Source organism: Mercenaria mercenaria, chromosome 3 (assembly GCF_021730395.1).
Source record: "Mercenaria mercenaria strain notata chromosome 3, MADL_Memer_1, whole genome shotgun sequence".
NCBI lineage: Eukaryota > Metazoa > Mollusca > Bivalvia > Venerida > Veneridae > Mercenaria > Mercenaria mercenaria.
Genome location: NC_069363.1, coordinates 74,988,083 through 75,002,593, shown reverse-complemented (window position 1 = coordinate 75,002,593; position 14,511 = coordinate 74,988,083). Strand labels below are relative to the sequence as shown.

Genomic DNA, 14,511 nt, shown 5'->3' with positions numbered 1-14,511 from the left:
AATCAAACGTGGAACCCATAGAATTAATTTTGTTATAATTACTCTACCAGCATCAGCAGCATTAGCTCTAAAGATTAATTCATCATCATCCGTCAGCTGCAGTGTTATTTGAATTTGACTTGGAGGTATAATATTAGTTTCTAAACCCTGAAAAAATGAATAATGATTTAATGGAATCTTAGCATTTACCTCATTACCACCCTTGATTAAATCCTTTCTAAATTTGAAACCTAAATCATCATCAGCGGCAGCAGTAGCAGTAGTATCTAAATAAATATATTCGTTTGTTCCAGTTGATCTTGCATAATCTTCAGATAGTTCAACTAAATTTTTTACATTTACTACTTTGTATAAATTATTACAATCATAAACAATTTTTCCATTTTGTTTTAACCACTAATTGATCAATTAATGGAGCTGCATTATTAATTAGAGCAATTTGATCTCCACCACCATAATTATTACCATTAGCAAGCTTATTTACTTTAAAACTTACTTCAAAATAACCATTAAACCAATCAAAATATGAACTTCTATCATTAATTGTAAAGTGATATCCGTTTTTTTGTTGCTTAACATTATTTCCCAAGACAGATATTAAAGCTGTATCTAATTGAATAGGAGTTAGTTCGTATCTTTCACAATATTGTTTGGTTCTAAACATGTATATATTATATATTATTTTATTTTTTATAAATTAATCTGTTAATACGTTTACGCTGAGCTGAAGTCCCAGATCCTGACCATCATATATTCAATCTTATATTAATATCCTCCTCATTATCATTATTATTTTTACTGTTATTCTTTTCTTGTAATTCCTTGGCAATTAAATTACCAACTGCCGGAGCAGGTTTCTTTTTAAATTTTTCAACAATTTTATCAGCAGCCAAATTTCCAACTTCCACTCCAACCTTTTTTGTTCCACTTTCAAGTGCTGCTTTTCCTGCTGTTTTCAGAGCTTTTTTTTCCAGCTGTGCTAATTGAAGATGCAACTCCACTTGAAAGCAATTTTGTTAAAGTGTCAAAGATACCTGTACCGTGCATGATTTCTTCTTCGGTCTGAGCATCAACATAAATAAATATTCCTTTATTTTTGTCATAAACTTTTTTGTACATTATATAAAACTAAAATTTATATTTCTTTTAAAATTAATGTAAAACTTGTTTCAACCTCATTAAAATTAATTATTCTACCAAATACATCTGTAATATATATTCTAATTGAATTTATAATATATTTATTAATTTCAGAATATCCAACTCTTTGTGGTTCTTTTGTAAATGGATAAGCTCTTGTTAAATCTGCAGTACTTAAAGCATAAATAATATCACTGAAATTATCATCAACAAGTGAATTATCAATAAGATCACAATGAATGTAAATTGTATCCACAGCGTTAGTTATATTTGGTGTTGTAGTTCCCCATTCAGTATTTCTCAATGCTTTTTTCTCAAATCCAAGCAATGTATGAAAATTTGACATTCTTAAATCCAACATAAAATTATCTGTAATTGAAATCAAAATCTTAAAACTACTTAAATCAAATTCCAAACTTATTGGAGCAATTTCTGATTTATTAAATTCAAAATCAGCATTACTTATTAATGTTTCCCTAATATAATTATTAATATCTGTGTAACTGTAAGAACCATTTGTAAATATGATATCTTTCCATTCTTTACCATTATTGTAACGAATTCTTTTATTGTCATATTCATCACTAATATTATGCCAAGAGTAGGTCATAGTGTTAATACTATCCAAACCAACAACATAAGTTTTATTTTTATCTAAAATTAAAGAACGACTAAATCTGATTGTAAAATCACTCGGAGTATTTTTGTTATCATTTTTTACTGTTTCAGAACTTAATACTATTTTTTGTTCCATTTATATATTCAAGAAAAATAATTTTTATATAACATTTCATGTTGTTCTGGTAAAATTGAATTCATTTTTAATAGTTCATCAATTATTCTAATACCTTCATTTTTTAGTCTTTCATTATTATTTCCAGCATCAATTGAACTACAAATTAACTCCAAGTCATTAACCAATTCTTTTGGATTACATAGACAAACGTCATAACCTTGTCCTCTAATTACTTTTTTAAATTTCATAGATGTTTTATTGATAGGTAATCCTGATTTTTCTGTTAATATTTTAAATGTTTTTCTAGAATGAATTGAATGTTTTTTTATTATTGTTATATCTTTTATTAATCAAATCAATTAAATCATCATCTACTTTAGTGTTAATGACTTCTTTTCCAGTTATTCTATCCTCAGCAATTAATTTGTTTTGACCATAAAGTTTATTTAAGTTAATAATTAAATTACCATATTGTCAATTTGGTGAAACTTTATATGGATTATGATGTTTTATTCCTTGTCCATATGTGGAAGCCATACCAAGAATATTATTTAACCGGTCTTTGTACTTTAAGAGTTCACCTTGATCATGTTTTAATTCTTTTGTTTCTTTTTGCTTATTTGGATTTTTTGATCTTGATTTGCTAGCTATTGAACCATTTAATTTTTTAATATTTTCAGTAACACCATCTATTGTAGCTTTAAGTACGTCTTTACTTATTTTATCTGGATTAGATTCATCTGCAGTAAAAAAGTCAAACATTTCAGACGGTTTGTAATATTTATATTCTTCTAAAACATTATTATCCAGAAAAGCATCTAAATCTACTGTAGGTATTTCCTTTTCTTTCGGTCTTGTCCCAACAATTTCAGGAAATTCTTCAGTTGTTTCAGTTATTCCCATCTTTTCTCTTCCATAATCTTCTAATTTCCGAAATTCATCTGCCCAATCTATTGATGTATAGGGAGCCGGTTTTGATGGTAATAATGGTGGTGGTTCTTGGAATAGCTGTGGTAAACCCTGGTATGTTAGTATGTCTTTCATTTCATCACCTAGTAATGCTAATTGTTGTTTTATTCCAGGTAATGCTTTTAACTGACTTGATAATTGTTCTTTTTGACTTTCTATTCCTTCAGTAATTGGCTTATAAATTTCAGTGTACATATCCCGATTTGTAGCTTTTCTTATTTTTTCTTTCATTATTTCTTCTCTAAGAGCTCTCATCTTTTGCCCGACTAAGTTTTTTCTTATTTTTATTTCATTAAGTTTTGATTGCATTTATATAATAATGTAAGATAATGTAAAATAATGTAAAATAATGTAATATTATATAAATGGAAATTCCAAATTATGATACAAAAAGTGAAAAATCTAATAAGTTTAAACAACATTATCCTTTTATGCCAGATTCATGTTTTAGAATGTTAATATGTGGATCTTCTGGATCTGGAAAAACAAATACATTAATGCATATACTTCGAAAACCTCTTATATATTATGATAAATTATACTTGTATGCTAAAAACCTAGAACAATCTAAATATCAGGATTTAATAAATCACTTAAATGAAATTGCAAAAAAAATTAAAGTAGATCCAAATGAAATACTTGAATATTCAGCTGATCCCAACCAAATTGAACCTTGTGAGAATCTTGAATCAGAAAAACAAAAAGTAGTAATATTTGATGATTTTGTATGTGAAGATAAAAAAGTTCAAAATGAAATAACAAAATACTTCATTCAAGGATGTCACAAAAACTGTTGTGTTATTTATTTAAGTCAGTCTTACTATAAAACACCAAAAGATATTCGAATTAACTGTTCACATTATATTTTATTTGAAAGTTCAGGTAAACGAGAAAATGATATGATTTGTAATGAACAAAATATTAACCCTAAATCTTTTTACTAATGCAACAAATCAAAAATATGATTTCTTATATATTGACAAACCAAGGAAGTTTTTTAGAAAAAACTTTACTGGTAATATATAATGGGAATTTTTAATAATATAGAACAAATAAGTGAACCTGACAGTATAAGTAAAGTTAAATTTGATATTGATTTAAGTGATTATGCTACTAAAAACAATTCAAAAAACTTAAAAAGGACACGGAATCGTATCTTCACAGAAATAAGGAACTTGATAACACAATGAACAGAGCATTAGATATGGGAGGTAATGAAATAATCAACCTAGGAGATCCAGATAAACCCAACGATGCAGTTTCAAGACGGTTTGTGTTTAAAAAAGTTCAAAGTGTAATAGATAACTATAATCTTGAAGATGTTAAAAGTATAAAACAAACACTAGAAGCAGAAGTAAAGAATATTGAAGAATTAACAAAAGATTCTTAAAAGAATTCATTATTAATAATTCAATTACAAGGTAAACTTGAAGAAGAAATGAAAGCTATGGTTGATTCTATTAAAGAACTTGAAGAGAAATCTGATTTGACAGATGAAAACATAAAAAAGTATTTAGAACCAATTTTGAAAAGTTATACAATCAAGTTCAAGAATTAAAAGATAGTATGATTAAACTAAACATGAAGAACATAAATAGAACAAATAATTAATATGAAACTGAAAAAAAAGTTTACAAATAAATCTCAGTTAGAAAGTCAGGAATCAGAAAATTAAATAAACTAAATATGACTAAAAACTGAAATATAGCACTACAAGATTATTAGAATTAATTTTCAAGAATAAACTTATGCAGAATCATAAATCTGAAGTTGCGAGAAAATGCAGCTTCACAAAGACGGTGATGAATCAATGAAACACAGCAATTAGAAGGAACTTTAAAAAAGAGCTCACTACCCTATGCTGAAGATAACATTAAAAAAATGTAAAAAATGTTTTTCTAAAACAAGAAACACAATTAGCTAGAACAAAGAATACTGTTGACAATCTATCTGCTTCTGAAGTTGCTACAACAAAACGACTTGATGATTTAGCTGAAATAATTCTTAAACTTAAAAAGAAAGACAGGAAAATAGATAAAAGGCTAGAGGAAGTGGGACGTGAAGTGTTTCTCTTTGAATACTATAATAACACTCTTTATGATTACATACAAATGAAAAAGTATTTTGACCGTCATGGTGCCTGGATATATTCAACATATGAAGATCTGGCCGGTCTGAACTATTTAAATACATTTAAATTAAGACCTGGAATTATCGTAGATTTTTAAGATTTTATACACATAGGCCAACAATATAAAATAGATGTACTAGATGTGCTTTTGAGGGGTGTGTTTATAGTCGAAAAAACCGGAATTTATATAATAGATATTAAAATTTTATTAACGGGTTCGAGCCCTATAGGTATAAACCGACTAAAAGCCCAATATCACATTTTATATTTAGGTGGCGGAATGATAATGATGATCCATTTCTTAGTATATTTAATAATGTAAATATAGCAGCTGAGGCAGCTGAGGACTTTGACACTGATCAGTTAATATCTATGTATAAGAAAACAAGAAATATCTTTAAAAATGATGGTCGGCGAATTGTAATAAGGAAAGAAGTTTATGAATTTTTCATCTAACATTCATCTTTCATCTAACATTTTTCAAATTGCAAAACTAAACACCGCACTTTAACAATTTAAATGGTTCTCTTTTAATTTTTCGCAAAGGTTTCGTAGGGTTGCAATTTTGTTTCGTTTATCCTTAGACGAATATTTACAGCAGTAGTTTGATGAAGATTCATGAAGCGGTTCATGAGAAGAGGTCATTAAACGTGTTTATATTTTAGCTAAATTGGTCCCTATCCCCATTTGTAACAAAATAGCAGGAGACCTTACGATATTGTTACACATCGAGTTTGATAATAAAAAATCCATTACATTTTAGTGGTTAATGCGAAGAAAGGCATATCTGCTTTTAGCTATAGTGGTCCCTAATAGGGCCCAAGTTCCTATATAAATAAATTTGCAAGAGGACCTTATAATGATGCTCCAGACCAAGTATGACAAAGATCCACCAAGCTGTTCATGAGACGCTGTATAAAAGATTATCAGTAGAGCTCTAGAGCCCTAAAGGACAAAGATCCACAACTATGAAGGTATAAGATTGTTTACTACTAAGTCATCCAGTGCAAATGGCTCGTAATAAAGATGCTACAAATCAAGTTTGATTAAAAAAAAAGGGAAAAATCAATTAAAGGATTTTTTTATTTATCATTTTTATTTATTTCTAAAATAGGCCAACTGATCCCGCTTTAACAAATAGCATATCCGCTATTCATGAATCGTTGGACAATGACGTCACACCTGTAAAAAGTGAAGGTCAAGCAAAACATACAATTGTAATTATTTCAATATTTCTGTTTCATAAGCAAAGTTTCATATCACATAGATAAACTGTATGCAGCGTAGCTTCATTTCAGTGTAATGAGATTCAGTCATTATATAGCATATATATAATAAAACAGATTTCAACTGAGTTCAATATTTGCATACCATACTAAAGAAAAATATTCATATATAATAAATCAGTTAAATAATTTATAACAAATATATCAAAGCAAACAAGTACTCATTTTAATATGCAATCTGAATAAGTCACAAAAGCAAGAAACCTTTTTATATACAGACAACAATTGTAACAAGGAAAATCTTTTAAAAAGCTCTTCTCTACATAAAAGACTCTTATCACACCCTCATTCATGTGATACGCAGACCGTATTCAGCTCTTTCTTTAATTTGATATATGTTGGTATTTGAACAGGTTTTTATCATATTGATTAAACTTACTTATCATTTTGAGATATAGCAATATTCTTGCTAAATATACTGAGCCAAAGTTAGCTTTAAAACTGTGAACAGCGTCGTTTAGGATAAACGCTTTGTCTACATTTCACTCAGCGTAGCACAGTCAACAGAGTGAAAGAAATTGACACTCTCGTCCAATCAGGCAGAGTGTTGCATAAATCTTCCATTTTGATAAATTATCTATAATGCGTTATCAAGTAGTTTGATTTGCAAACTGAAGTCACGTGGCATAGGTAACGAAAACAAATTTAGACGGCGTCGCCGAAAAATTAAAATTTATTTAACACAAGGGACAATGTTTGACATTCATTATTAAAACGATTCAACATCTACAAAAGTAACATTTTCACTTATGAGGAATAGTTACATTAGAGTCTACATATCGGATGAACCTGTATCGGATGAACATGAATTCATAAACAAACTTTTAAGTTAATCCCTAGTTTTTATTACTATGTGTACCCTAATAATATACTTACTAATTGAAAATAAAATCAAATACAGTCCCTGGCTCGCGGATTTTGCTTTTTCCGCGTTACCACCGGCATAAATATTTGCCTTGAGTGGAAAATTGCGATGATTTTTTCACATTGAACGGCTGTTGACAAGAGCGAAAAATCGCGATGATTATATAATAAACCGCAATAAAAGTATCACTAAATGCCCGCGGCGAGTCACGAGGAATAATCTCAGCGGGTCGCGGTGAATTGCGATGGATCGCGGTGAACCACCGGCAATCACCGCGAAATCCAGGTAAATTTTGTAGGTTAAATACATATAAACTCTCTACTGTTGTTGCATGTATAATTGCATTAGTTTTTTTCTGTTAAAATGGACAAATAATAGGGTTTTAAAACAAATAAATAAAATTCATGTTGTTATGTAATCATTCCATTAGTTTAATAATTTATCTATAGTAATTAACAAATTAAAATTTATTCCTATCTTACCTTTTGGATAAATTTCGAAATTTGCACATAGGGCTTGGCGTCGCAATTTTGTAGGTTTAAGTTGAAATTTATTGATTTCCTGTAGAGGAAAAATGTTTATATTCATTCGCAAAATAAAACAGAAATATAAGTAATATATAGCATTTCACAAAAACTATCTCATGTCATTGTGGAGTACTGAGGCAGGAGAAACAAAAATTGACCCGTTTCACACTTGCAGGAAGTGTCACTTTTCATACTGTTTATTGTCATCAATATTTTAAGCATAGTCAAATACTGTATGATACACGTACTTGACACTTGAAACTTTTCTATTTTTGCAAAGAAGCAGTTGCACAGTGTGATATGTATTTTCAACAAACACTATATCAGGCATTTTTTTTATAGAATACTATATAAAACATATAAAGAAATCGTTGTTTAAGTACTTTCTAAGTAAACCATTTTACATTTCGGCAAGGATGGTCACCTGTTTTTACCAAATTAGTTTTAAATATAATTTTATAATAATATTTTATTAAATCTTTAGGCACAATAAAAATCAGAAATAAGAGTCTTTGTGTTTTCGTTTTCGGCAAAGGCCGACTCTTATTTTATTCAATTTTAGCTAGTTTTAACAGTTTTAACCAAATTTTACATAATTTTTACATATTTTACATAGAATAGAAAAAAAGGTATTAAAACTTAATTAGAAATATCTTTAAGAAATTCAGTAGGAATCACAGGCAGTAAATATTATTTAGCCTAAAGTAAAGTTAGGCCAGCATTTGTAGATAGATGTTAGGGACCTATGGTGGCATAAACAACATACAGAGCAGGGTAATACGTATAAGAAAGAAGTCACCATAGGAAAATCCAGTAGTGAGGAAGTACAGTAAACAAGCAGACGACGACAGGCAACCGAAAGCAGGCAACAGGTAAACAGGTAAATTTTAGTTAAGAATTATACCGTGAAATTGAGGTGTCCCGTACACAGTAAATGCATGTAGACCTTTTATTATCCAAAAGATTTGCTTCAGACTTTCAACATCGTTAAAAGATAGATACAGGTAGATTGTCAGGGCATTTTCATTAAGATATAAACATTAAACTAAACAAAATTACATAAAAACGGCCGATTTTCAGTAAAATTACCGGTAAACTTTCATACCGCGCGGTCGTAAATAGCTATTATGTCTAAAAAGTAAATAAATTGAAATCAATGCGGAAATTAAATTTGGACTTTCGGCTAGAAATGGCAAAAAACAGAATTAAAAAATCTTTAATAATAAAAAAATACCGTCAATTTAAAAACATACAGTAAAGCAAAATTGTTAACCATAATGCGAATAGTAAAGTACATGGAGTAACATATTTATCGATATGACAAATACACGTGGCGTGTAATATAAAAATAAACCTGTGAATGGAAGGTATCGGACGTAAACACATTGTTGTTATAAATGTGTTTTTAAAGTTTTAATATATTTTAAATGTTTTAAAGTTAGTAAATAAAGTAGTAGTGCATACACTTCAGTTCATAGCAGTGGCAGTCTTTTTCTTGCGTAACGTAACAAATTTCACCAAACTGTTTCTAAAATAAATATATAACGAGACAATGATGCGAAAAAGTAAAATGGCATTATAATTGTATTCAAAGCGCATCTATAGCTTATCAGTGTTGTATATCTCTGTGTTGTTTTAACGCTCTTTATTTAGTGGCAATTCGGGGCCAATAAAATGGACAGATGGATCGCTTTTTCATAATTTCATAACAAGTTAGTTTATATAATGAAAACATAGTTACGTATTTCTGTTGGAGTTTAAAGCACTGACTTAAAAATATTTTTATGATATTTATTTTGCATCCATGGAAAATTTATCTGTTATCATGATATATATTTCTAGTTTTTATTAAATCAATCACTATTATTGCAAATGTTTCATGAACATTATCGGGTGGAAAGTCAATTCCGTTTTAAATGCAGATACTTTATATACATTATAAAATCATTTTCGATTTTTTTTTAATTTCGCTATGTAACTAACATCTTCAACGCCTTATTTACATGTAGCAGACTTGATCACTAAAATATTACAGAAAGCTGTAAATATATGATTTTTAAACTCGTAATCTGATAATATCTGAACAAAAAATAAATTCACTATATAATTGAGCCGCGCCATGAGAAAATCAACATAGTGACTTTGTGACCGCGCAGTCTAGACAGGATTCAAGCTGTTCGCTTTCATAACCTACTGCAGTAAGAGAAACAGTTAGCGAACAACACAGATCCTGATCAGACCGCGCGGATGCGCAGCTTGGTCAGGATCCACGCTGGTTGCAAAGTACTTTGTTGGTTTTCTCAAGGCGCGGCTCAGTTTATGCAAAACCCCCGGAAAATAATAAGATGTAAGATAACGAAGTGAAATCTTCAATTACCTCATCGTTAGTTCTAATAGGTCCTTTAATTCCTGATCTGTTTCTTGTTATCACACAAGTATTTTACAAGAAAATGCGAAATTTAATTCGTCCGTTGACAAATGGGCATCATTGAATTTGGGGCAATTACCGACCACAATACGTTGATGAATGAAATCGAATTTTCGATGTGTGATGTATTTTCGCAACTCAGCCATCAGCATCAATTACTCCAACATAAATAGTGTTTTATTAAATATTGTTGCAATATTATTCAAAACCAAAATCATCTAGTTAAAATGAATTAGCTAATTATAGTATATGAGTTCAATGAAATTACATAACGCCGGAATTTTAAAAGCAATGACAGTCTTTTGTGCATTTATGAAATTATAGAATTTAATGGAAATTATACTTGAAATAGAATAGTTAGAAGATATAAATGCTTGCAAAATACAAAATACTATTTATTTTCATCTTGTCTAAATGAATTAACAAATTATACAGTAGTACATGTATATATACATGTATTATACAAGTTCAAAGACATAATGATATTAAATTTCATAACTCTGATGTTTTAAAAATATAATCCTTGCATTTATTAAATTATATGAGTTAATAGAAATAACACCTGAAATAGAAAAGTAAGAAGAGATAAATGATTCAAAAATGTAAAAATTGTTTAATTTCTTCATTTCCTATCCCATCATAGTGTTGAAATTTTAAATTAACTGTATACATAACAACAAGCTACTGCATTTACCTGTAAATCGCGGCGATTCATCGCAATTCACCGCGAACCACTGGCACTTCATCGCGATGCGCCGCGACCATCATCGCGGGACACCGCAATCGATTTTATTGCATTTGGTCGCGGCGGACGCTGTTAAATGTATTGCGGAGATGCATGAAAAAACGCGCATCCCCGCGGCTCACGAAATTGTCCGCGCTAGGGTCCAATCGCGGGGAAGCGCGGACTTTGAAAAATCCGCGAGCCAGGGACTGTACCTTACATTTTATTAATAAAAATAATCTGCCAAAGTTTTGCCAAGTGACAGCAATGTGGGAGTGCCTGCCAACTTGGCAGAAAAATGGCAGGCTTTTGATTGGTTGAATTTGTGGTTTCCCACATAATCATTTTCAGAAAATGCACTTGATTTACCTATGACACAACAGGTACATAAAGGGCAAGTATGTGTCTTACAAGTAGGACAAGCTCTCATTACACAATAGAATTGTATTTGCTATAGCGTAGTATTTGTTCTCCAGTTACACTGAAAACCTGATCTTTATCTTGATATGCACTGTCAATCAAAAACTAGCTTCCTACAATACTTTTAATACAATTTCGTTTTCGTTACTATCAAACCAAAGAGAACTGGACACGGGTACCGCATAAAAGGCAATAATAAACTGGAGGTATATCGTTATTTTTTTTATGATGTTTCATCATTCGGATATTTTACAGATCCCAGTAACTTTAAATGAAGAAACTATGGCATATTTTGCTAGTGCAATATCATGACAATATGATAATATTTTTCTGCATTATGTACATTCTAATAAAATTCAAAATGAAATATAATTTTACAGTGATTTTAACCTGATAAATATCCGTTCATTTAGAAGTATAACCCGGTACGCCAGAACACACAGAGTGTATAATACAAGTTTGATCAGTACATTTTGTTTATTCTTACATGTTCTGTTATTATAGGTTTAGTGCCTTAAGACATGTTTAATAACAGTATAGCTTTTTCGTATTTTATCAATTGGATACAATGTACTCAAATTAAACTTATTATTAATTAGTAAACAAAACAATATTTGCGGTCGCTAAGATTTAAGGCGACAATAATAGAATGTCGAAGAAAACACCAATTGACCAGCTGATTACTTTAGAAATCAATCACTTCACTTCCATGGTTATTAATAATTTTTGTTCCTCTCATCAAAGAATATCAAATAAGTCATTTAGGTAAGGTCCATTGATCGATATAGAAATGGGTTTTAAGAGGTAAAATAATTGCCAATAAGTGGAAGAAAACGATAAATGCGCTGTGCGTTTTACATGTAAAGTAGGATTCAGCATGCATTAATTATGTAAGAAGTCTAACATACTTGCATATAAACAATTCCTGCAATATCTCATCTCGAATTCACACCAAACAAATGGAAACATACATCATCATAATGTAAAAAAGAACTTATTTGGGTTAATAAAAGAAAAATAGAAGTAAATATTTTACTGTTTTGCATGTCGAACATTAAATGACATTCATTAGGAATGGCTGTGTGTATGTTAGGGTTTAACGTCTTTCTTAAAAAAGAAATTGTCCGTCTTATAAACGACGGTGTCATCTCGAATTCACATCAACCAAAGGGAAAAAGACAGTTTGATAATGTTAGATGCAACTTATTTGGATTAATAAAGGTAAACGTTCGCAAAGAAACACTTAATTAATTAAAGCAGATTAGAATTCGTGCAAAGTTACCTAAGCTATGTGTGTTTATTCCCGTTGTTTGTGCCTTGAAAAGTCCCAATCCATTGTCAATTTGTTCGATTAATGTCTTCAGGTATTCACAGACTCACAACACTTTGATGATTTAGCACTTTACAGAAATGTTTTTAAACTCATATATGTAAAATGGGAACGAATATTTATCTTTCCTACAATCATATACAAATATATGAATTTTATATTTAAATGCGTAGAATAATTTTTAGCAGAGTTTAAACGTCATTCACCCATTGATATAAGCATAGCAATGGTTGCGACAACGAACTTTAACTATTATAATATTACTATATTGGAATATTGATTTTATAAAAGATCTTAAGATTGAATTACAATTGTAAGCATACCTCAATTTACGTACTGATAGCCAAAAAAAGTACAAATTATTAAATATTACATATTGGAGTCAGTATTTTTTTATTAAACATCCAAGCAATATTTTTACTACATTGAATGTCGAACTTAAGGATTGCTTGTGTGTGTGTGGGGGGGGGGGGGGGTGCGTGTGCGTGTGCGTGTGCGTGTGCGTGCGTGCGTGCGTTGGTTTGTGCATGCATGCGGGAGAGTGTGCGAGGAGATATGTGGTGGAAAGGGTAACACTATACGTATTTGACGTAAATGTTATTTGTCAGCCTGTAGGAATATGTGTGAAGAATACACGTATGTTGACAAATTTCATTTCACTTTAGCATAACTATGTTTTTTTAAATAAACAATGAACAAGTTACAGCTTTCTAAAATTTCTCTGGATCTTACTGGCGACATTCCAACTCAAGTCGGTCAGAAAGAAAGTCCAATCAAGTAGTGTTGACAAGAGCTGAATTTCTGAAGGATAGCACTAAGATCCCGCGTTGTTTGGTAATTCTGGAAAGACTTTTTCGAGAAGTTTGAAAGAAGAAAAGAACAGAAAAAGTTCATCCACACGCGAAAGAAACAAAGCTTGAAGATATTGATAATCATGCTGATGACGTTGGAAGATTTTCACCTGTGAAAGATACAGAGGAAGCGGCTACTTGCACATGGATGATGGTTGGACAAAATTGTATTTATTTCATTTTCTATTGTTTTTGTACTCAGCACGACCGTCTTCCTCTGTATCATGACTTTGCGACCAAAAATAAGTATTATTCTTTTCTGAGAATTCTTTTACTTATATTATTAAATACTCAGACTAAAAATTTAAACTTCAAATAGTATTTTTGTGATAGATTTTTCGTGAAGCATTGTTTGTTTTTTTTTTTGTTGTTTTTTTCAATTTGTGTAGATGATATGAAATAATTGTAAAAATCTTCCGGAAAAAGGTTTAAGAGCTCTATGTTTCGGAGAAAAAGGTTCGAACATTATCATAGAAAGAAAGCTTTGTTTTACATGAAAATTTAAATTCTAAAAAGTCATTGTCAATTTACTCATATATGTATTGAATTACGGAAAGGGACTGCATGACGGGGAAAACACTTCTGGACAGTGGAACGCCTTTAAAAACTCACCATTTTTAAAAAGCTCTTATATGTCCTCGTTTTGATGCAATTGCAACAACGTATCAGTGTTTAAACTTAACATTACTTAGTAAAACATCGTTTTTGACAATTGTTTACATTTATTTCTTTTTAAATGGCATTCTTTTAAATGGCGGGAGGTGGAGGCTCCTTCAGAATATTTTAAGTATCCAACTCTATGGGACAGAACAATAATACGTGTTTTGAACAGATAAGTTGTTTGTCAAGATGCTGTTCGTTTACTAAAACATTCTGTTGTTTTGTGATATACTGCTGGACCTTAAATACCATGTGAAAACCTTTAACGTTTGCTTGTGACCGATGCTGGTCAGTGAATAACTCTTCCCCTGCTAAATTTCTATAATAAACTTGTCCATCTTTCAATTTGGACAGTACCATTAGCTGTTAAAATGGGTCCTTACAAAACCGATAAGCACTGAAGGGCGAATAGTGCAAGAAATAACCAGATTGTACGGATGTGCA

The 14,511-nt window shown here is 30.3% G+C and overlaps 1 protein-coding gene across 1 annotated transcript in view; it reads right to left on the bottom strand.

Annotated features, from left to right (window-relative positions):
• Positions 1-12,758, bottom strand: part of LOC128555714 (linear gramicidin synthase subunit D-like) — a 65,440-nt gene extending 52,682 nt beyond the window's left edge. Inside the window, exon 1 of the mRNA XM_053538919.1 lies at positions 12,509-12,758. The gene's annotated coding sequence lies outside the window, so the exon portion shown is untranslated. The remainder of the gene's footprint in view (positions 1-12,508) is intronic.
• Positions 12,759-14,511: the final 1,753 nt, after the last annotated feature.